Source organism: Odocoileus virginianus, chromosome 21 (assembly GCF_023699985.2).
Source record: "Odocoileus virginianus isolate 20LAN1187 ecotype Illinois chromosome 21, Ovbor_1.2, whole genome shotgun sequence".
NCBI lineage: Eukaryota > Metazoa > Chordata > Mammalia > Artiodactyla > Cervidae > Odocoileus > Odocoileus virginianus.
In genome coordinates this window covers 43076055-43099129 of record NC_069694.1, presented here as the reverse complement: position 1 = coordinate 43099129, position 23075 = coordinate 43076055, and the positions used below count along the sequence as shown (strand labels likewise).

Genomic DNA, 23075 nt, shown 5'->3' with positions numbered 1-23075 from the left:
TTTCAAGAGTCCAGGACTGATGAAAACAAAACAAATGTCACTTCCTGACTTGCTACACTCTTTCCCCCCTGAGCACTTTACTGCCTTCATATTTAAACCCATTAATTTTAACTGAAATACAATACACATGTTTCTGATTCATTTACATTTATTTCACCAAATTGTTTTGCAAGAAACATTTGATGTATCACAATTTTTTTTTCTTTCTTTCCTCAAAAATAGGACATGTTCTTTCAATGGAAGTAAACACATGCCACCTAAAACATCATGTCTAATTCAACTCAAACAATGACTCTTCAAGGGATTTTGAATATAGAGAAATACTTGATTCCATTCCTAAAAAAATACCCTGTATGGTAGAAAGCAACTTGTTTTCTAAAAGTTGAAGTTCATTTATGCAGAAAATTAGAGAAGGCACATTATCATCTTCCTGTTCTCAGTTGATGGGAAATGGAAAATACTTGGTGGAAAATATGTGACACTGTTACAACAAGCAATATGCACAGTAGTACTTTGTGAATGGGATCACAGTAAAATTCTCACTAATTTTTCAGAGAGAGGAAAAATATAATGCAGTTTTATTATGTTCCAGTGTATCTTTTATTGAACTAGAAATGATATAGGCAGAAAAAGTATGCAGGGGTTTCTTTTTAAATGAAAGGTTATTGCTAATGTGAACTTGTCCTTAGAATGGAATCCCAGAACATAATATTAAGAGAAGTTCTTTGACAAAAATAATTTTTCAATAATTGAAATATAAGGTTATATTACATAGCTCCTAGTATGCTTATGGAACTCCTGGCTCCAATAACCAGCATTTATATATGAATAAAATCAAGAATGGATGAGAAAAAAATTGATTGAAACAAGTTATAGGGAAAGCAACTGATGTTTGGGGACATGCTTTGTCTTCTGAAAATCATTGTTCCTCAGGATGGATCTAGTCAGTAATAAAGTTTACTTGATGTAACCATTAGCAAGAAAATGCAGAACAGGAGAAAACACGACTCTGATTGATTAAAAGGGATTCTTGTTTTTGGCCTAATGCATTATTTTTCAGTAAAGAGTTTTAAACTCAAGTATGAGGGTTCTGCAGTTTGCTATTGAGTTTTTTCTGAACATTCAGTTCAGTTCAGTCGCATAGTCGTGTCTGACTCTTTGCGAGCCCATGGACTGGAGCACACCAGGCTTCCCTGTCCTACATTAGTCCCTTTTAACATGTCTGGAAATGGTATCATATTAGGCAAGAAAGGGAGGAAGGGAGAGACAGAGAAGAAAAGCACATAGTTAACGTAGTTATGGAGAATCCTGAAGAAGTGATGACTTGTGGCAATTAACAAGCCCACTGAAGGGACTTATATACTTTAATAAAAGTGTCATTGAGAAAATTTCCCATGGAAGAATACTTTTCTTTACTTTGGGCTCCAAGTTCAGTTCAGTTCAGTCACTCAGTCATGTCCGACTCTTTGTGACCTCATGAATCGCAGCACACCAGGCCTCCCTATCCATCACCAGCTCCCAGAGTTTACTCAAACTCATGCTCATCGAGTCGGTGATGCCATCCAGCCATCTCATCCTCTGTCGTCCCCTTCTCCTCCTGCCTCCAATCCCTCCCAGCATCAGGGTCTTTTCCAATGAGTCAACTCTTTGCATGAGGTGGCCAAAGTATTGGAGTTTCAGCTTCAGCATCAGTCCTTCCAATGAACACCCAGGACTGATCTCCTTTAGGATGGACTGGTGGGATCTCCTTGCAGTCCAAGGGACTCTCAAAAGTCTTCTCCAACACCATAGTTCAAAAGCATCCATTTTTCGGCGCTCAGCTTTCTTCACAGCCCAATTCTCACATCCATACATGACCACTGGAAAAACCATAGCCTTGACCAGATGGACCTTTGTTGGCAAAGTAATGTCTCTGCTTTTTAATATGCTATCTAGGTTGGTCATAACTTTCCTTCCAAGGAGTAAGTGTCTTTTAATTTCATGGCTGCAGTCACCATCTGCAGTGATTTTGGAGCCCAAAAAAATAAAGTCTGACACTGTTTCCAGTATCTCCCCATCTATTTCCCATGAGGTGATGGGACCAGATGCCATGATCTTAGTCTTCTGAATGTTGAGCTTTAAGCCAACTTTTTCACTCCCCTCTTTCACTTTCATCAAGAGGCTTTTAGTTCCTCTTCACTTTCTGCCACAAGGGTGGTGTCATCTGCATACCTGAGGTTATTGATATTTCTCCTGGCAATCTTGATTCCAGCTTGTGCTTCCTCCAGCCCAGCATTTCTCATGATGTACTCTGCATATAAGTTAAATAATCAGGGTGACAATATACATCCTTGATGTACTTCTTTTCCTATTTGGAACCAGTCTGTTGTTCCATTCGCCTCCAAAGGTCATGTTTAATGATGATTTTTATATTTGAGCACCTCAGTCTAAGTTTCTATTTAACAAAAATAATAATGTGCGTCCCTGGTTCTTATTTTATAGATGAGTAAGAAGACTGATTCTCTTCACCTGATATGGAATTTGTTAGTAGTGAATTTCTTTGGCTCTTCATTCACTTGACTTTAAGTGAACAGTATAAGGAACAGTGACTGTGTGTGGATGTCTAGAAATCAAATGAAAGAATTAGAGACTTTATACATGCCTATCCTGTATTAATATTTCCAAAACTGAATCAGAATTCCAGTTCCCTGAGCATCCAGGAATACTTGCCTTCATGCAAAGTCATTCATGACTTATCCTCAGTCACACTTAGGGGCTGAATTCATTTGCAAGACCTAATAATAGCATAAGATAGGCCATATATTAAGAAAGCATGAGAGCTGTCCCTGATCAAGACAAAAAGCAGAGAAGTTTTGCCCAACCCCCCCTTTAGACTAAAAATACAGTGGTTCCCATAAATAGAAGTGCTAGTTATCATTAGCACCATGCCATGGACTAAAATAAGAGTGAACACATTGGGCACAGCTTGAAAATAATGTCCATCAGAAGTGAGCATTTCTTGTTTAGTATACAGGATACTTTTTAACATCTGTTTACTCTGTGCTAATCTGGAACCTTTCTTTACAGTTTTAGCAACGAAGTGAAGAGAGGTTAAGTAACTTCTGCAAATAAGTCTCATGTGCTCAGTGGCAAAAAAGTTGGGGATCAGAGCCCTGGCCTGGGTTGCAGACCTCACTGTAAGGTGTCACGACTGATCTTCTAATGACTGTTAATGCACACATAGATAAGGTATTTGACTGGTGACCAGTGGGCTGAATTTAGAGATTAAAAAGATAAACTTGGCCACTTCTCTTTCTAGAAGCCTCCAAATACCAACAGCATGTCCTGCTGCAGCTGTTGGAAAAACAGAATACTGGCAGAAAACACTGACAAGACTATAAACAACGTTTTCTCTTTCTATCTTTTTGACAACCGTTTTATGGCTGTTTAAATTCAGTGTAACCAGAGTTATAAGCAAAATCCCATCATGCAAATAATGATAATGAATAAAATAAAATGTTACTGCATTTTCTTAAACTAATTGAGCCTCTTTTTTTCTCTATTATTCTTAAAACTGCAGAGAGAAAAGGCTTATTAAATCAAGACTTAGATTCAGGGCTGAGTATTTTTTTTTTTTTTTACTTTTCAATTACTGTCCATACCTTAGAAACACCCCCCCACCCTCAATGCAACAGTGAAGTGATTATGAAATGAGAAGAAGTGTTTCAGGTATCCCAGCAGCACTGACTACTTTTTATAGACCTTTTGCCACAAGTACAACCTTAGTTTAACTCCCAAGCTTTCGAAACAATGACATTGTCCCTATTTAATAAAGGAGGGAAAGAAGAAGAGAGAAACATCAGACAGTCTCCGTGTGGGTGAGCCACCCATCCGGATTCTCACAAGACCGTCCTAGTTTTCTTGTTGTCTTACTCGGGACAGTCCTTTGTCCCCGTAAGCACTGTTTGTAACAATCTCGGAAGGTTTTTGGAGCCAGAAAAACGTCATCAGCTGGGCAGGCAGAAGAAAGCCTGCCGGGGAGCAACCCAGCTGTGGGAATGAAGAACATTTGAAGCAGTGGATAGAGGGCGGTAGTCAGGAGGGCTGGGGAGTAGAACAAGTCTGAGGTCTTAAAGAGAGCACAGCAAAGGGTTGGCGATTGCCTTCGGGAAACCAGATCAGACTGGCTTCCTCTCAGTCTTTAGGGAAAAGATTCATTTCCCTTGTCATGACATTCTGCATGATAGAGCTATATTTCAATGAGCATGCAAAATATGCTACTCTTTAAAGTGGTCGTTTCAGACTCATACCCTAACATCGTAACTGCAGGAGGTGCAGGGAAATAGAACTCAATCTGTGCAGTTGTACACTTCATGCCAAAGGCTAGGCAATTTGATCTTTCCCTTTGTCCACAATTACCTCTAGGGGACAGGGGTTTACTAGATGCATCTTTGAGGATTCCTGAACCTAAGGCCAGGAAAATTGAGCTATATTAACTTTGAGGGGAAATTTTCAGATATTTCATGATATTCTGGATGTGTACCATAGTTTCTTAAGGCAGCTGCTTGGATATTCCTTTAGTATTCATAATTACTTATTCGGCTTTTATTTATTGAACTCCAACTATAATACAGAAACTAAAAACTATATTCTGTGATCTGCAAATCACTGCCCCTAAAATAATTTTGAAAAACATGCATCATCGCATGCATTTGATGTGTAAAATGTTTCAGTGTAAGTTTGTTTTATTAATATATAATGTTTAACATTTTTATAAGATGAAGCTCACAGTAATTTGTCATGATTCAATAAAATACTGTGCAATGCATCCTGATCCTAAATGCATCCTGATCCTAAAATAAATCACAATGAATTTATCAGTAGATATTCTTCCTTGAAAAAGATAATCTTAGAAAACATTCAGTTAAATTTTAAAATGCACAAGTCATCACAACTATTTTAAATGTTCTATATTCAGAACTTTCCAACTAGAGCCAAGACTCACTTAAAAAACACAAAAACTAATGATAAGAGAAGGACATTTAAAGTGATGAAGGATATGTAAATTGATCAAAGAGAAAAACCTACAACCAAGAATACCAAGTAAGACTCTCATTCAGGCTCTCACTCAGATTCAAGAAGAAATCAAAAGCATTACAGATAAGAGAATTCAGCACCACCAAATCAGCTTCACAACAAAAGCTAAAAGAACTTCTCTAGGCTGGGAAAAAAAGAGGCCACAACTAGAAAGAAGAAAATCACAAATGGGAAAGCTCACCAGTAAAGGCAAATGTACAGTAAAAGTAGGAAATCATCTGCACACAAATATGACATCAAAATCAGCAAGCATGAGAATAGGAAAGCACAAATGCAAGAAATGAGAAACACATTTGAAATTAAGAGACCAGCAACTTAAAACAACCTTGTGTGTGTGTGTGTGTGTGTGTGTAGACTGCTATGTCAAAACCTCATGGGAACTGTAAACCAAAAAACTATGATAGACACACAAAAGAAAAATCAATGCAAACACAACTCTATAGAGTATCAGATTGTCATCAAACCATAAGAAGAGAAAAGAAGGAAAGAACAAAGACCTACAATAACAAATCCAAAACAGATTTTAAAATGGCAATAAGAACATATGTGCTGATAATTACTTTAAATATTAAATGGATTAAATGCTCTAACCAAAAGACACAGACTGGCTGATTGGTTATGAAAACAAGTTTCGTATATATGCTGCCTACAAGAGACCTACTTCAGGCTCAGGGGCACATACAGACTGAAAGTGAGGGGATGGAAGAAGGTATTCCATGCAAATGGAAATCAAAAGAAAGCTGGAGTAGCAATACTCATATCAGACAAAATGGACTGTAAAGACTGTTACAAGAGATAAGGATAATGTAATATATAATGATCAAGGGATCAGTCCAAGAAGATAAGAGAAGGAAAGAAAGTGCCTTTCTGTGTTTAGAATGTCCTGGTCAATCACTAATGATATCTTTGTTAAACCAATATTCTGAATTCTATTTTAGTTTGTCACCAAAAGTGGTTTTTTTTTTTTCTTTCCAATCTCTAATGCAGTATATCAAGATTTGGAATGTGTGACAGTTTTGCCTTTTCATACTGTTCATGGGGTTGTAAATGAAATCATACTAAAGTGGTTTGCCATTCACCTCTCCGGTGGAACATGTTTTGTCAGAACTCTCCACCATGACCCGTCTGTCTTGGGTGGCCCTACATGGCATGTCTCATAGTTTCACTGAATTAGACAAGGTTGTGATCCATGTGATTAATTTTCTGTAATTGGTTAATATTGGTTAGTTTTCTGTAATTGTGGTTTTCATTCTGTCTGCCCTCTAAAGGATAAGGAAGCTTCCTGATGGGAGGGACTGGCTTTGGGGGAATCTGGGTCTTGCTCTGATGGGCGGGACCATGCTCAGTAAATCTTTAATCCAATTTTCTGTTGATGGGTGGTATATTACACTGAAAGATGAACTCCCAGGTCCATAGGTGCCCAATATGCTACTGGAGAAGAGTGGAGAAATAACTCCGGAAAGAATGAACAGGCTGAGCCAAAGCAAAAATAGTGCCCAGCTGTGGATGTGTCTGGTGATGGAAGTAAAGTCTGATGCTGTCAAGAGCAACATTGCATAGGAACCTGGGATGTTAGGGCCATTAATCAAGGTAAGTTGGAAGTGGTCAAACAGGAGATGGCAAGAGTGAACATTGACATTTTGGGATCAGTGAACTAAAATGGACTGCAACGGGTGAATTTAATTCAGGTGACCATTATATCTACTACTGTGGGCAAGAATCCCTTAGAAGAAATGGAGTAGCCCTCATAGTCAACCAAAGAGTCTGAAATGCAGTACTTGGGTACAGTCCTAAGAATGACAGGATTATCCCTTGTTTCCAAGGCAAACCATTCAGTATCACAGTAATCCAAGTCTATGCCCCAAGCACTAATGCCGAAGAAGCTGGTTCTATGAAGACCTACAAGACTTTCTAGAACTAACACCAAAAAAAAGATGTCCTTTTCATCATAGGGGACTGGGATGCAAAAGTATGAAGTCAAGAGATACACAGACTAACAGGCAAGTTTGGCCCTGGAGTACAAAATGAAGCAGGGCAAAGGCTAACAGAATTTTGCCAAGAGAATGCACTGGTCATAGAAAACACTGTCTTGCAACAACCCAAGAGATAACTCTACACAAGGACATCACCAGATGGTCAAAACCTAAATCAGATTGATTATATTCTTTGCAGCCAAAGATGGAGAAGCTCTGTTCAGTCAGTAAAACCAAGACCAGGAGCTGACTGTGGCTTAGATCATGAACACCTTATTGCAAAATTCAGACTTAAATTGATGAAAGTAGGGAAAAACACTAGACCATTCAGGTATGCGGAGAAGGCAATGGCACCCCACTCCAGTACTCTTGCCTGGAAAATCCCATGGATGGAGGAGCATGGTAGGCTGCAGTCCTTGGGGTCACTAAGAGTCAGACACAACTGAGCGACTTCACTTTTGCTTTTCACTTTCATGCATTGGAGAAGGAAATGACAACCACTCCAGTGTTCTTGCCTGGAGAATCCCAGTGATGGCAGAGCCTGGTGGGCTGCTGTCTATGGGGTCGCACAGAGTCGGACATAACTGAAGCAACTTAGCAGCAGCAGCAGCATTCAGGTATGACCTAAATCAATTCCCTTATGATTATACAGTGGAAGGGACAAATAGATTCAAGGGCTTAGGTCTGATATAGTGCCTGAAGAACTATGGACAGAGGAGGTTCATACCATTGTATAGGAGGTGGTGATAAAAACCATGCCCAAGAAAAAGAAATGCAAAAAGGCAAATGGTTGTCTGAGGAGACCTTACAAATAGCTGAGAAAAGAAGAGAAGCAAAATGGAAAGAAGAAAAGGCAAGATATACCCATCTGAATGCAGTGTTACAAAGAATAGAAAAGAGAGATAAGAAAGCCTTCCTCAGTGATCAGTGCTGAGGAATAGAAGAAAACAAATAGGATGGGAAAAACTAGAGATCTCTTCAAGAAACTTCTAGATACCAAGGGAACATTTCATGCAAAGATGGGCTCAATAAAGGATATTAACAGTATCGACCTAACAGAAGCAGAAGATATCAAAAAGAGAAGGCAAGAATCCACAAAAGAACTATACAAAACAGATCCTAATGACCCAGATAACCATGATGGTGTGATCACTCACCCAGGGTCAGACATCCTGGTGAGTGAATCCAAGTGAGCCTTAGGAAGCATCACTATGAACAAAGCTAGTGGAGATAATGGAATTCCAGCTGAGCTATTTCAAATTCTAAAAGATGATGCTGAAAGTGCTGCACCCAATATGCCAGCAAATTTAGAAAACTCAGCAGTGGCCACAAGACTGATAAAGGTCAGTTTTCATTCCAATCCCAAGGAAGGGCAATGCCAAAGAATGCTCAAACTACCACACAATTGCACTCATTTCACACGCTAGCAATGTAATGCTCAAAATTCTCCAAGTGAGGCTTCAACAGTACATGAACCACATACATGTAGATGTTCAAGCTGGATTTAGAAAAAGGCAGAGGAACCAGAGATCAAATTGCCAGCATCCACTGGATCACAGAAAAAACAAGAGAGTTCTAGAAAAATATCTACTTCTGCTTCACTCACTACACTAAAGCCTTTGACTGTGTGGATCACAAAAACTGTGGAAAATTCTTCAAGAGATGGGAGTAACAGACCACCTTACCTGCCTCCTGAGAAATCTGTAGGCAGGTCAAGAAGCAACAGTTAGATGCAAACATGGAACGACGGAGTACATCAAGGCTGGTTATTGTCACCCTGCTTATTTAACTTCTATGCAGAATACATCATGTGAAATGCCAGACTGGATGAAGCACAAGCTGGAATCAAGACTGCCAGGAGAAACATCATATCCAGATGACACAACTCTTATGGCAGAAGGCGAAGAGAAACTAAAGAGCCTCTTGATGAAAGTGAAAGAGGAGACTGAAAAAGCTGGCCTAAAGCTCAACATTCAAAAAACTAAGATCATGGCATCTGGTCCCATCACTTCAGGGCAAACAGATGGGGAAACAATGGAAACAGTGACAGACTTTATTTTCTTGGGCTCCAAAATCACTGTGAATGGTGATTGCCACCATGAAATGAAAACATGCTTGCTCCTTGGAAGAAAAACTTTGACCAACCTAAACAGCATATTAAAAAGCAGAGATGCTACTTTGCCGACAAAGGTCCATCTAGTCAAAGCTATTGTTTTTCCAGTAGTCATGTATGGTTTTGAGAATTGGACCATAAAGAAAACTGAGCACTGAAGAATGATTTTTTTGAACTGTGGTCTTGGAGAAGACTCTTGAGAGTCCCTTGGACTGCAAGGAGATCAAACCTGTCAATTCTAAAGGAAATCAGTCCTAAATATTCATTGGAAGGACTGATGCTAAAGCTGAAGCTCCAATACTTTGGCCACCTGATGTGAATAATTGAGTCCTTAGAAAAGACCCTGATGCTGGGAAAGATAGAAGGCGGAGGAGAAGGGGACAACAGAGGATGAGATGGTTGGATGGCATCACCATCTTGATGGATATGAGTTTGAGCAAACTCTGCAAGTTGGTGATGGACAGGACACCCTGCTGTGCTGCATGAGGTTGCAAAATGTCAGATAGGACTAAATGACTGAACTGAATTCAACCGTTTTGCTTTTTTCTCCCCATAAAATAGCAGAAGACTTATTGTAAACACAGGCATTTTCCCAGACAATTTTAAGGAAAAGAACCATGGAAGCTGAAGATCTGGGAATTGATTCCCTAAAACAATTCATGTTGTGCACACCTTGATAACCCTTTGAATACTTTTTACACATACTCATTTTACAACTAAGTTTGTTAGATATTTGTATTTTTGATGTAAAAGTTCAGAATTTAGAGAATTTCTACCAATACTGCCTGGATTATAAATTAGGAATGCTAGATTTCTGGCAGCGGTTCATTAACCTCCCCAGTGTTCAGAAAGCCTTGCTTAAATCCTAAGAAACAATAATTTTGTGAAGTAAATTCAGGGTCCTCTCCCACTTCGGTTCTTCACCCTGTTCTCTGTATGTTATTAAGTAGAAAGGAGATTCTAAGGAATTCCTCACTTTGAACACAGACCACATTCTCAACTGTACTATGTGCTTTACTGCTGTTGATCATGGGGTGAATGGAAAGAGGAACCTTTCCCTTATGGTCTCAGGGCCTGAGAAACCTAAACTGTCTTGCTAACCTGGCTTTTATTTTGCTGATCTTAGGCCATTTCCCCTCATTTGGAATATACAGGGCAGAACACGTCTGTCCCTGTTCAAAAAGCATTTCCCTGTTCCAAAATCAGCTTTTATTTTGCTGATCTTAGGCCATTTCCCCTCATTTGGAATGTACAGGGCAGAACACGTCTGTCCCTGTTCAAAAAGCATTTCCAGAGTGCTTCAGCAGCAGTGGCTACAGCCCTTTATGCTCCGTATGTAATCACAAAGCCCTTTGTAATTCTGCAGTTGGTTCAGTATAACTGTCCTAACCAAAACAGCAAAAGAAATTCCACAATTTTGCATTTTCTTTTAAATCCAGGATCAAATGTCTATAACATATAATTTTCATTGTAGCCTTTCAAATTTACCTGACCTCATGACCTGTAGCAAAGTAATATGGTCGGAAGAAATCTGGAGTTCAGTACTGAAATTCAAATTTTGTGTCCACAATTAATTTGTTGTTACAAGTTATTTAACTGAGTCTCAGTTTCCTCCTTGATAAGATGGAAATAATCTCTACCTTCAGCAGCATATCCCCCTCTTTGTTGTTTAGTTGCCAAGTTATGTCTGAGTCTCTTGTGACCGCATGGACTATAGCCCACCAGGCTCCTCTGTTCATGGAATTTTTCAGGAAGAATACTAGAGTGGGTTACCATTTCTTCTCCCGGGGATCTTCCTAACCCAGGGATCGAACCCACATCTCCTGCATTGGCAGGTGGATTCTTCACCACTGAGCCACCGGGAGCCCTTCCCCCTCCTTACCTAATCTTAAAATTCACACTGGGTTTCTTTAAAAACAACTTACTCTTCACAGACTACTCATAGAGGCTAATTCTGTAAAACTAGATGTGGTCCAGGAATCTTTATTTTTAATGAATACTGTTCTGGTGATTATATGATAAGATAAGATAGGGAAACACTGCTTTATAGAACTGTTGCAAAAATTAGAGATGCTTGTGTACATGTATTATACTGACAATGTCTCGTCTACATGAGATACGGACTCAGAGTGTTCCAGATAGACATGGATATAAGGTAGGGATTGGTGCCCTAACATCAGCATGAATCTAAGAGACTCACTAACAACAACTATTTCCACACAGGTTTATCCTCAGTGCTAGTACGTAGCCACTGTGCTTAGGGGTGGCTTAAGAATTTCTAAAACTGTATAAAAAAGTAAAGTAACATATAACACACCAGTGCATTTGGGAGGAACACAGTGTCGACTCAGAGCTGTCAACAGAGCCATTACGGCTGGCTCGTTTCATATCCTCATGTGGTGTACACCTGGTTCTGGCTGACAATGCGTAGCTTTGCAGTTTTCTTTGCATCGTGTATCCTGTTGGTCTTTACAAAACAAGTACTCTTCCTCCCCATATCAAGTATGACAAATAGATGAGATATGTTTTTATTATTTTTTATTATTTTCTATTTGTATAGCATCGGATTTTCCTTTCTAATGAAAAGCACGTTGAAAATTCAAATATCGATGTCCAGGTAGATGTGAAAACATTCTTTCAAACTGCTGTTTAAAACAGTCTTTATCATTATAGAATAGGTCAGTGTTGGTAAATATTGATGTGCCCCAGTGTAAACACTTGTGAATTTTGAATGTTTCAAGAGTTGGAGTCACTTTTCACTTATAATATTATGGGTTTAGAAATGAGAATCCTATGGAGGTGTGTGTGTATGTGTATGTGCATAAGTTATCTTGCCTTCTTGCCTTCTCTTGGGAAGATATACTAAAGAAACACATATCAAAATTTACCAATGGAAATGTGGACAGTGTTGTTGCGAACAGAGAAAAGAGAAACATTTGGTTTCCATATAAATGCTTTTAAACATTTTATAGTATGTGATAGGTGCATGCATTATCTATTAAAATTTACATAATTTTTAAAACATCTACAGTTAATAGGCCCCATAGAACACACCAAAGCAGAAGCTTGACTGTAATTAAGCCATTTCTTATCAGAGTCTTGAGCATCCTCAAATTTTGGCAACTATAAGGGTCCCTGGAACCAATTCCCTGTGAATACTGAGGGACAACTGTAATATTATGAGATTCGAAGTGAAATTTCTTACTCCTTGCTAATTTATGCCTCATATTTTTTATATTAGGAAGGCTTGGAAGAACTTGGATTTCCTAAAGCCAGGGTTTCTTGCAAGAGTATCAAGAATACAGATTGAAGTTTCTTGATTAAAAATTTTCTCTTTTGTTTCATAAATGTTTATCTTATTAACAGAATCAGACCATCAATGCAACATTCAAATTATATATACACACACACACACACACATATACACACTCACATATAAACAATCCATTGTCCCAACAATTATTTAATTGAGCTAATGTTTATTGTCTTGGCTCATATAATTTAGTATATAATGTACAAACTTCATGCTTCTCTAATCTCATTTGATTCTCCTTTATTTCTTCTAAGAATCAGGCTAAACCAATAGTCAAATAGCCACTTGCCATATTCTATTCTGACTTTGAGGCGACAGTTGATGGAAGCTGATAAAACTGAAAATATTGCTGTTTTATACTTGGGAAAATGGAAAAAGCACAGCAAAATATAACACTTAATATTCATTTTCAGTGAAAAGACTCAAATTCTGTTTAAGAAAGTACTTGAAACTCCTTATAAATATTTCTTGAAAATATAAAATGTTACCATTTAAATTTAAGAGTCATAAATCAGAAAGCAGGCAGCATTTTATCCTCTAGATATTCTGGGGGGGAGAAGCAATCATTTGAGATAAAGCATGGCCCTAGAAGATGATCCAGAGGGTTAGAACAAGAGTTTACTCAATAGCAGTAACCACAGAGATTGGATTGAAACCTATGAAACCTTTTAATTAAAAGAGTAGGATGAAGAAGTGATTCACAGTTCTAATACAGAACTCTGCCCAAGTAACTCAGCGCATTTCTGCTTTTGCCATTTGGAGGAAAACAATAAGTGCATGAAGAGTCTTGAACTAGAATCATTATGATATCAGATGAGATATGGAGGGGCTAAGATACAAATTATAGCTGCAATGGGATGAAAGACTTTAACTCTTGCACTTTGGATGAATTACTGAGAGATAAACTTGTATGTTACTAAGAGAAAGGAATAGGAGTTATAGCATCAGTTATTTCACCATACTTATTCTTTCCCATTTTCTAGTTTTTTTCTTTAGGTAGTTTACATACCTGATATTTACATAACCTGCAAAATATATGAAGATCTATGCTACATGCCTGTCTCATTTTTATTTATTTGGGATGTTTAGTTGATGAGGCAGATCTCACATGGAAGTTCTTCATGCAAAGAGCACTATAAATACACTCATGTCATTGTTTCTGGGTTCAAAAGATCCAAACCGTTTCAGAGAGTTTGGATTAGTCTAAGAGACTCTAACATAATCATAGGATTAAATCATCCAGGAAAATTATTACCTGACTTTCTATAAGATGAAATTATAATATCTAAGGCTACTCATTTATTTCAGACATTCACAAGACGATTGGGTTGAAAAGTTCCAACCTGGAGAGTTTTAGCATCAGATAATAGCAATTATATGGCTACATGATGTTTATTAAAATAAAACTCTTCAAGAAATAATCAGTATTTTGATACACATGTGGTTCTTCTCAGCCTTCTACCCTCATGACCAAATTTAAATTGTTATTATGTAGAAGGAAAGGGAGGTTAGCACATAAAGACAAAGATAATCTACTTCTAGTAAATAATATGGCATAGAGCAAAACATCACTCATTGGCTTATAATCTGCTGTCAAAAAAGTATATTTAAATGCTTTTCTTGAGATGGGAAAGGGAGGAAATGATGAGCCAGATGACAGATACTTTGGTTTGTGTGACGTTTGTGTTCAAATCTCAGCCTCAGAAATGTGGTTCATTTAGTGATGACATATTCAGTGTGTTAGTAATCTCAAAGAAAACACGTAGAAGACACTAATCCCCCAAACCACACACATCTCAATACATCTACTTGGTGTGGTGACCAGGACCTTCTCAATAGTGCAGGAGAGGTCAGATGATTTGTTACTAGATGAAAGAAATGAAGTCCTGTCTCAGGCTCAGGTCAGTTCCCCCTTCGTCCCATTGGTTTTTCCAAACTGTGCAAAGAGTATGCTCCTCTGTATTTCTGCTGCTCCTTTTGTTGGCCCTTGTTCATTACTAAGGATCCCAAGATATGCTGGCACTGGACTCTTTAGCACCTCTGTGTCTGGCATCACATTCCAGCAGAATTTTCAGCAACTATGGGGCTTTCAAATATGAGATGGCGGAGGGAGAGAGGAAAAGAGAAATGGAGTGCAGGATCACCCCAGAGATGGGGTGGATAACATACTGCCTCAGCACAACTCCTCAGGTGCTGTGTTTCAGTCACAAGTCTACAGAAACAAATCAAACAAAAGGATTCATTAGCCAATGGCTAATAGAGTTTTTTGACACAACTTTGCTAGGGTCAATCTGAAATCTTACACTTTTTTTTTTTTTTCCAGATCCCCCGCCCAGCCCATATCCAACAGTAAAGTGTTTCTGGCACTACATTTGAGATGCTATCTGAAATCTATCCCATTTGTTTTTGTCTGCCTGGTTTAACCAAAGCAGGCAATGTTGTTGCAATAAAGATGAGCAGAAAATATTTCTCTTCTTAGCATGGCATTCTGATCCCCATCTACCCCCTCTACTACATTATATACGCCAGAAATACCGGGCCGCTTGCACATCCCTTAGCCGTACACCCTCATGTCTATGCATTTGCAGACGTTTTTCCTCTGCCATGTGAATACCTTTCCTCTGCTTACTTCATCATCAGAATAACTCCAACTCATTCAGAGATGATACCCAGTAGCTTCATTTTTTGGAAAACTTTTGGCCTGGCTTCTCACCCCCCACCCCCCAGCTAATTTGGATATCCAGATTAACCAGCCTTCTGCTAACACCTCATGCTTATTTGTACTGTGTTGTATTATAGATCATGTTCTGTTAAATTATTCTTCTGCCTTTTTTATGATCTTTGATCATGGAAATCATCTTTATATTTCTCCATGGACACATGATGAAGTAAGTTAGCATTCTGCATTTTGTCTGGTAATGAATTAATGAATGAGATATTGTTGCAATAGTGGTTTGAAATTTTTACCTGCTCACATAAGTACCCTTAAGAAGATGTTAAAAAGGAGTATTTAGAAAATCGAGAGATGGTTTCGTATATATTTTGAAATAGATTTTTAAAAATCAGATAGTCCTACATAAATCATTTGTAACCTATAACTTTGAAACTAAGAACTTCATATGTGTTTATAAAAAGAAAATCGATTGAAAAGTAATTTTCCAGCTAGCAACTTGGCTGCAGATATTTCATGTTGAGCCTCAGATTCACCTTTTCAAGTGCTATCCTCAGCCCTTTAGATTATATCCCTAAATGGTCAACAAACACATGAAAAGATGCACAGTCTGTCTAATTATTAGATGAATCAAATCAAAACTACAATGCCATATTACTTCACACTGGTCAGAATGCCCATCATCACAAAATCTACAAATAATAAATGCTGGAGAGGGTCTTAAGAAAATGGAACCCTCTTGAACTATAAGTGGGAATGTATTATTGTTCTCTACTATGGAGAACAATATGGAGATTCCTTAAAAAAACTAAAAATAGAACTACTGTGTGACTCAGCAGTCCCAGTACTGGGCACATACTAAGAGAAAACTATAATTCAAAAAGACATATGCACCCCAATGTTCACTGAAGCACTATTTACAATAGCCACACATGTAAACAACCTAAATGTCCATAAACCGGAATGGATAAAGAAGATGTGGCACATATAGACAATAGAATAATACTCAGCCATAAAAGGGAATGAAATTGGGTCATTTGTAGAGATATGGTTGGACCTAGAGTCTGTCATACAGAGGGAGGTAAGTCAGAAAGAGAAAAATACCGTATAGTAACACATATATATGGAATTGAAAAAATTGGTATAGATGATCTTATTTACAAAGCAGAGATAGAAACACAGATGTGGAGAACAAACATATGGATACCAAGGGGGAAAGGGAGTCTGTGATGAATTGGGAGATTGCAGTTGACATACTGATACTATGTATAAAATAGATAACAAATGACAACCTATGGCATTACACAGGGCACTCCACTCAGTGCTGTGTGTGACCTAAATGGAAATGAAATCCACGGGAAGAAGCTATATGTGTGTACATAACGGCTGACTCACTTTATTGTACAGTAGAAACTAACACAACATTGTATAGCAGCTACACTCCAATTCAAACAATTTTAAAGTCATATGTTACATTCCTATAGCTGATATTTTTCACATATAAATTATCTAAAGGATAAAGCAGACTCATCTCTGAGTGGTACTGTTGGTCTCCGCCACAGCAATAATGCTGTCCTAGCAGCAGACAACAATGACTCTTCCATTTCTTCCCTAACTGCTCTCAGGAAGCTGGTTAAGCCTCTTGGTGGTGGGAGCTATGACACCGGGTACTTCTAAGGATGAATGAAGCTGCTGACCTTCCATCCTAAATCAGTCAGTTAAGTTCAGTCGCTCAGTCATGTCCGACTCTTTGCGACCCCATGAATCACAGCACACCGGGCCTCCCTGTCCATCACCAACTCCCGGAGTTTGCTCAAACCCATGTCCATCGAGTCAGTGATGCCATCCAGCCATCTCATCCTCTGTCGTCCCCTTCTCCTCCTGCCCTCAATCCCTCCCAGCATCAGGGTCTTATGAGTCAACTCTTCGCATGAGGTGGCCAAAGTATTGGAGTTTCAGCTTCAGGATCAGTCCTTCCAATGAACACCCAAGACTGATCTCCTTTAGGATGGACTGGTGGGATCTCCCTGCAGTCCAAGGGACTCTCAAGAGTCTTCTCCAACACCACAGTTCAAAAGCATCAATTTTTCGGCGCTCAGCTTTCTTCACGGCCCAACTCTCACATCCATACATGACCACTGGAAACACCATAGCCTTGACTAGATGGACATTTGTTGGCAAAGCAATGTCTCTGCTTTTTAATATGCTATCTAGGTTGGTCATAACTTTCCTTCCAAGGAGTAAGCGCCTTTTAGTTTAATGGCTGCAGTCACCATCTGCAGTGATTTTGGATCCCAAAACAATAAAGTCTGAAACTGTTTTCACTGTCTCCCCATCTATTTCCCATGAAGTGATGGGACCAGATGCCATCCTAAATACTTCTTCCTAAATTTTCTTTGCCTTTGTCTATCAATATTTTTCTCATGGGTGGTTGTATCTTATAGTGTTCCTAGTTAACCTTCACCACTATATTTTCGTAAAGAAACAAAAAGGTGAGCAGCTAGTCATGGCTTCCTTTAAACACCCTAAAGATATGTAAATGGAATACTAAGGGGATTCAGTTTCTTGATACACCTTCGTCACCACAATATAGAAACCAGTATAAAACAACTACTTTTTCAAAATGCTTGCCCCATGGAATGCCACCACCACATCATTTATTTTAAAGTCTAACTTGTTTATGATCCTAAACAAATTGAGTTAATAAGCAAGTTTCCCATCATGTTAATTTTGTTAAATCTCATGGGCATGCCAATTTTTACCCCAAAATATGGACAGTGTGTCTATATTTTGAAATAAATTCACTTCAGATCATGTCTATAATTGTTATACACACCTATCAACTGTCATTGTTATGCCCATACATTAGAATTTGGGGGATACCCATACATTTTTCAAGCCCTGCTCCCAAGTTTAAGAACTTAGAAAAATTTGCAAAGTACTTTACTCAGCCTAAACTAGAATTATATTTCATATTTGTAAAAAGATTTGTAGGAAGAGCCTATTGCCTGGGCAAAAAGGTGAAAAATAACTCGACCTCAGGAAATTTTGACAGAAGTTACATATCTACTACATGTTGAGAGGCCAGGCAAGGACGTCACTGTGTTTGAAAAGGTCAAGTCTCTTTAAGACTCCTGTACAATTTAGGGTATGGTCTAGAGTGATTGGATTCCCTACTGTAGGAAGAGGAAAGACACAGCCACACCTGGGCCCAGCAGGTATCAGATAGGATGGATTACGGCCTACCTATAACATTTCCTGTGTTTAAATGAGATCACCAGAACTTTATTCACACAAACAAATCAAGTTGTTTCTACATTAACATTGGATGAAGTGATTTTTCTTACAAAACTCAGTACTCGCCAGACTCTTCTGAGGGTGGATCAAAAGTAAGGATCTGGTCATGCACTGCTTTTCATCTCCCCTCTTTGAGCATGCACTGACTAATATGCACTGACCAAATTCCACCTGCAATGTTAAACAGGACCTTTTGGAACAGTCAAGAATATGCTCTTGAAATAATACTGCTCATCCCATGGTAGCAAGAGCTGTACTTTTGTAAATGTTATGCTGAAAACTGTTTACAACTTGCAAATGATGATTCCAAGAAACATTACAACGCCTTTCTTATATTCAACATTAATAAACAAGAGCAAATTTGCTAAAAAGTCCAGTCCTGCTTTTGGGGAACCTTCCAAAAAGAAGTTATCGTTCTTTAAAACACAGTTTCGTAGAATGAATCAGTTTAAAGAGTAATCACCCAGTTACTGATTAGATAATAATAATAATAATTACTATCTAACATCGATTGTGCATACAGCTGTTTGTCTTCAAAAGTAGTGACTTTCTTAAGCATTAACAAATTAACTCTCTCTGTCACAACTGCCAACATGTGTTTGGAGAGCCCTAGGGAGAACTTCATTTAACATTCGTAGGTCCTGTCCTTGTAATGTCTGCAGGGGATCTTTCCATTGCTAGATAAATGTGTTTGGATGTACAGAGATGGGATAAGAATACACACCCATGTCCTGCTGACTGGCTGGTTCACTGCCGAGTCCTCAACCAATCCCTGATCATTGGCAAAAATTTGTTTCTAGCAATAGAGCAGGATGGTTCTCATTGAGGACAGTCTTTGCTGAAAATAATACAAAAATTGTCTGGGAATTTGGGTGCATAACCTGGGTGTGGTGAGGATGAGTTCAGTACTCTCCCCATAACCTCAGCCCAGATGTAAATCCTTAAATTCACCATGTCACCAGCCAAAAAGACTCCTCCTGTTAATAGATGCCACAGATGCTGGAGCTTCTCTACAAATTGCACATATTTTCATAAGACCCTGAAAATAACAGGCTCCTGGAAACTGCAAATACTTTGCAGATGTGCTTTTTACAAAATGATTTCACAATGTGCCTAAGCACCTTATCGATATGTTACTTAAAGATAAGCAAAGAACAACCACTGGTCTTCACACATTTCAGTTGTAATCAGTTTTCCTTGATGATTTCCAAAATTGTAAGCATTCAAGAATTCTACTTATTGGCTATTTAATGATATTAAGGAACTCAAAAGTTTTGATAATAGTATTGCAGTTATTTTTCTAAAGTCCTCTTCTCTTAAAAAAACAACTCCTCAACAAAATACTGGCAAACCAAATCTAACAATACATTAAAAGGATCATACACCATGATCAAGAGGGATTTATCTTAGGAATACAAGGATTCTTCAATATCCACAAATCCATATGCTACAGTACATTAGCAAACTGAAGAATTAAAAACATATGATCATCTCAATAGATGAAGAAAAAACTTTTAACAAAATTCAACACCCATTTATGATACAAATGCTCAAGAAAGTGGACACAGAGGGAATATACCTCAACATAATGAAGGCCATATATGACAAACCCACAGCTAACATCGTTCTCAATGGTGAAAAGCAAAAAGCATTTCCTTTAATATCAGGACAAGAAAAAGATGTCCCCTCTTGCCACTTGTATCCAAAATAGTTTTGGAAGTCCTAGCCATGGCTAATCAAAGAAGAAAAAGAAATAAATCCAAATTGGAAAAGGAAAACTAAAAAACTGTCACTGTTTGCAGATAACATGATACTCTACATAGAAAAATCTAAAGATATTATCAGAAAACTACTAGAGCTCATCAATGAATTCAGTAAAATTGCAGGATACAAAATTAATACACAGAAATCCCTAGCATTTCTATACACGAATAATGAAAAGAAAGAGAAATTAAGGATATGATCCCATTTACCATCACATCAAAAAGAATAAAATACCTAGGAATAAACCTACCTAAGGAGGCAAAAGACCTGTACTCCAAAAACTGTAAGATGTTGATGAAAGAAATCAAAGATGACACAAACAGACAGAAAGATAATACCATATTCTTATATTGGAAGAATCTATATTGTCAAAATGACTATATTACCCAAGGCAATCTACAGATTCAGTGCTATCCCTATCAAATTACCAATGGCATTTTTCACAAAACTAGAACAAAAAATTTTAAAATGTGTATGGAAACACAAAAGACCCAAATAGCCAAAGCAGCCCTGAGAAAGAAAAACAGAGATGGAGAAATCAGGCTCCCTGACTTCAGACTATATTACAAAGCTATAGTCATCAAACCGATGTTGCACTGGCACAAAACCAGATAAACAGATCATCGGAACAGGATAGAGAGCCCAGAAGTAAACCCACACACCTGTGGTCAAGTAATCTGTGACAAAGGAGGCAAGACTACACAGTAAAGACAGTCTCTTCAATAACTATTGCTTTGAAAACTGGACAGCTACATGTGTAAGAATGAAATTAGAACATTCTCTAGTAGTAGACACAAAATAAACTTAGAATGGACTGAAGACTTAAATGTAAGGCCAGATACTATAAAACTCTTAGAGGATAGCATAGGCAGAACACTCTTTGACATAAATTGCCGCAATATCTTTTTGTATCTGCCTCCTAGAGTAATGAAGTGAGAAATAAAAAGAAATGGGACCTAATTGAACTTAAAATCTTTTGCACAACAAAGGAAATTATGAACAAAATGGAAAGATAAGCCACATAATGGAAGAAAATATTTGTAAATGATGCTGATAAGGGATTAATCTCTAAAATTTATAAACAGCTCATGCAGCTCTATATAAAAGAAACAAACAACCCAAACAAAAAAAAAATGGGCAGAAGATCTAAATAGACATTTATCCAAAGAAGAAATGCAGAGAGTCAAAAGCACATGAAAAAATGCTCAATATCACTAATGATTAGGGGAATGCAAATCAAAAATACAGTAAGATATCACCTTACACCAATCAGAATGGCCATCATCAAAAAGTCTACAAACAGGAAATGCTGTAGAGGGTGTGGAGAAAGGGGACCCTCCCTACACCGCTGGTCAAAATGTAAATTAGTACAACCCCGATGGAGAGCGGTATGAAGGTTCCTTAAAAAACTAAAAACAGATTTACCATATGAGCCATCCATCCCATTCCTGGGATATATCCAGAGGAAACCATAATTCAAAAAGATATAAGCATCCCCAATGTTCATTGCAGCACCATTTACAATAACCAAGACATGAACCATCATGCTAGACTGAGTTGCCTATTAGCATATTTCCTAGTTACAGGTTTTGCTAATTCAATCAGGGACATTGTCTATTTAAACAAAATAGGTTTACAGAAAACAGACTGGTTCAAAATTGATAAAGGAATACAAGGTGTGTATTGTCACCCTGCTGATTTAACTTATATGCACAGTACATCATGTGAATGTATGGTGGATGACTGGAAGGATGACTCACAAGCCTGAATCAGACTGGATGATTCATAAGCCTAAATCAATATTGCTGGGAGAAATAGCAAAAGCCTCAGATATGCAGATGTACCTCTCTAATGGCAGAAAGTGAAGAGGAACTGAAGAGTCTCTTCATGAGTGTGAAAAAGTGAAAAAGCTGGCTTGAAAAAAAAAAAAAGCTGACTTGAAACTCAACATTCAAAAACTAAGATTATGATGTCCAGTCCCATCAGTTCATGGCAAACAGAAGGAGAACAAATGGAAGAAGCAGTGAAAGATTTTTTTTCCTTGGGTCCCAAAACCACTGCGGATGGTGACTGCAGCTATAAAATTAAAAGATGCTTGCTCCTTAGAAGGAAAGCTAAGACAAACCTAGCACATTAAAAAACAGAGATACCACTTTGTTGACAAAGGTCCGTATAGTCAAAGCTCTGGTTTTTCCAGTAGTCATGTATGAATGTGAGAATTGGACCATAAAGAAGGCTGAATGCTAAAGAATCGATGCGTTTGAACTGTGGTGTTGGAGAAGACTCATGAGAGTTTGTTGGAATGTAAGGAGATCAAACCCCTCAATCCTAAAGGAAACCAACCCTAAATATTCAGTAGAAGGACTCATGCTGAACCTGAAGCTCCAATCTTTTGGCCAACTGATGTGAAGAGCCAACTCATTGGAAAACACCCTGATGCTAGGAAAGATTGAAGGCAAAAGAAAAAGGGTGTGGCAGAGGATGAGATCGTTAGATCAAGCATCACCAACTCAATGGACATGCGTTTGAGCAAACTCTGGGAGCTAGTGGAGGACAGAGGAGACTAGTGTGCTACAGTCCATGGAGTCGCAAAGAGTCAGACGCGACTGAGCAACTAAACAAGAACAGGCTTATAGAAGGTGTCCACTTTCTCTACATCACAAGTTCACTGAATGAGTCAACATCAAAATGAAAACATGTAGGTGAAAGCATTATATCAGCTTTGAAATGATCGTGCAAATTAGTGTCTTATTCCTAGCTGAAGATCAGTACTTTTACTTAACTAGTTAAGCTTACTATCTCTTCCAGCATGTATGAGGAAATTACTAAACTGTGTAAGTTTGTACTTGCAAAATTATAGAACTAATA

The 23075-nt window shown here is 38.1% G+C and overlaps 1 protein-coding gene across 2 annotated transcripts in view; it reads right to left on the bottom strand.

The window, feature by feature from the left end:
• The window catches only part of DKK2 (dickkopf WNT signaling pathway inhibitor 2), a 125004-nt gene that overhangs the window by 9719 nt on the left and 92210 nt on the right, over nt 1-23075 (bottom strand). The gene's annotated exons all lie outside the window — the stretch shown is intronic.